The sequence below is a fragment of the Perca flavescens genome, chromosome 23 (genome assembly GCF_004354835.1).
Source record: "Perca flavescens isolate YP-PL-M2 chromosome 23, PFLA_1.0, whole genome shotgun sequence".
Classification (NCBI taxonomy): Eukaryota; Metazoa; Chordata; class Actinopteri; order Perciformes; family Percidae; genus Perca; species Perca flavescens.
In genome coordinates this window covers 609,127-611,626 of record NC_041353.1, presented here as the reverse complement: position 1 = coordinate 611,626, position 2,500 = coordinate 609,127, and the positions used below count along the sequence as shown (strand labels likewise).

The window sequence follows — 2,500 nt, the reverse complement described above, 5'->3', positions numbered from 1 at the left end:
CCTGTGTCTGAGTCTGTTGATTGTCAGAAGAACACACTTTAGGTCCTATTTTACCGATCTAAGCGCCTGGTGCAGGTGTGTGTGTGTGTGTGTGTGTGTGTGTGTGTGTGTGTGTGTGTGTGTGTGTGTGTGTGTGTGTGTGTGTGTGTGTGTGTGTGTGTGTGTGTGTGTGTGTGTGTGTGTGTGTGTGTGTGCTGTTGTGCTTCCCTGTGTGTGTAACAAGCATAGTGTGCACGAGCCTAGGAGCATTTTACTAATGCTCTGTTAAAATAACAATGAAATGCTGCTTTATTGACTTTAGACCAGGTTTTTGTTGGTCAATGGAGCGATCACTTCCTGCTGCCTCAAGATAGAAATACTCCCAGAATGCACCTGAACACACCTCCCTGTAAGACCAGCACGCCCAGAATGCACCTGAACACACCTCCATGTAAGACCAGCACACCCAGAATGCACCTGAACACACCTCCATGTAAGACCAGCACGCCCAGAATGCACCTGAACACACCTCCCTGTAAGACCAGCACGCCCAGAATGCACCTGAACACACCTCCCTGTAAGACCAGCACGCCCAGAATGCACCTGAACACACCTCCCTGTAAGACCAGCACGCCCAGAATGCACCTGAACACACCTCCCTGTAAGACCAGCACGCCCAGAATGCACCTGAACACACCTCCCTGTAAGACCAGCACGCCCAGAATGCACCTGAACACACCTCCCTGTAAGACCAGCACGCCCAGAATGCACCTGAACACACCTCCCTGTAAGACCAGCACGCTCAGACGTGGGCCCTGGACGGGAAACTGAGACCTTACGGTCTTAAACACTTGGGACGGGCTTTGCGCTGTGCCGGGTGCAGGATGGGGCCCTAAATCTTTTTGGGTGATCCAAACTAATCCATTCATCTTTGCAGGTCTGGTCAGTCCCTTTTGGATTTTCTCTGATTTTAGTCGCAGCATCGGATGGTTCCCGGTTGTAGTCTCACTCTTTGAAACCTTCAGCGTGTTTGTTTGGGATCTTTTCAGAAGTTGTTGAATGTCTTTAAACCATAAACTCTGCTGAAGTAAGAAGTCACAGCCGATTAGTCGTTTCATTCTGCTTTTTCTCGTTGAATAACTTATATTTTAAAGAAAGTTGTTAGCTAATCTCTGATACTTTCTGCCCGATTCTTTGTGGAGAAGATCTGTCCATTAAATCAGAGCTGCAACTACCGATTATTTCCTCTGCAGATTAATATAGTGTGGTCTGTAAAATGTCCATCCCAGTTCCTTAAAGTCCAAGCTGATGTCTTTAAATGTCACCGACATTTTTGCATGAAAAATGACTTGAATACGAGGAATCAATTATCAAAATACTTGAAGCTTGTTTTCCTTATACGAGTGTTTGTCGACCAAGAATTTCTTTAACTCCAGACGGACTTCTTTCGGATGTTTGACGGGTCCGGTCTTAATTTCTATCTGTTACGCGGGCTCAGGCTGAGTCTGAGCTGTGGAAAACCATTGACCTCGTACATAATGAGAATAATGAGCCAATGGGTTAATGTGAAATACAAAAGATGTGACATTCTGTTAAAGTACAACAGAAAGGAGCTGTGTGTGTGTGTGTGTGTGTGTGTGTGTGTGTGTGTGTGTGTGTGTGTGTGTGTGTGTGTGTGTGTGTGTGTGTGTGTGTGTGTGTGTGTGTGTGTGTGTGTGTGTGTGTGTGTGTGTGTGTGTGTGTGTGTGTGTGTGTGTGTGTGTGTGTGTGTGTGTGTGTGTGTGTGTGTGTGTGTGTGTGTGTGTGTGTGTGTGTGTGTGTGTGTGTGTGTGTGTGAATAATATCCTGTAAACGGGTTCAGGCTTTTAAAAAGCTGTCAATCTAAATGAACTTGTCGAGCTCGGCCTTCCAGCTCTGATCTCTATCTCCTCGTCAGTCTGGCGCTTTGTTGAAGATCAGACATCTTTGTTTTGTGTAGTTTTTGTATCTTTGTTTTGTGTAGTTTTTGTATCTTTGTTTTGTGTAGTTTTTGTATCTTTGTTTTGTGTAGTTTTTGTATCTTTGTTTTGTGTAGTTTTTGTATCTTTGTTTTGTGTAGTTTTTGTATCTTTGTTTTGTGTAGTTTTTGTCAGTTTTCTTTCTGCAGTTTGTTCCACGATGTGTCTCTGTGTCCATGCTGCTGAAGCAGAGTTCATCTTTCTGTCTGTACTGTCTCCGTCTGTTCTCCTCTTCCTCTCTCTCTCCTCTTCCAATTTCAATCTCATGTTGCTTTATTGGCATGACAAAAAAATACATCTGTGTTGCCAAAGCATAAGAACAAAATGACAAAGAGTAAATACATCTGATGTAGTAATAATAATAATAATAATACAAGTAAACCTATAATTATGATATAAATGCAGATACTAAACAACTTCTGTGCCGTTCCCTCAGAGGGTACATTGAAACAATAAAAAAAAAAATACAAATAACTAAAATAATAAATTAGAAAAGAAATGATAATCTATATAATTCTCTATTT

The 2,500-nt window shown here is 42.8% G+C and overlaps 1 protein-coding gene across 1 annotated transcript in view; it reads left to right on the top strand.

Moving 5' to 3' along the window:
• The window catches only part of kcnd2 (potassium voltage-gated channel, Shal-related subfamily, member 2), a 35,124-nt gene that overhangs the window by 1,619 nt on the left and 31,005 nt on the right, over window positions 1-2,500 (top strand).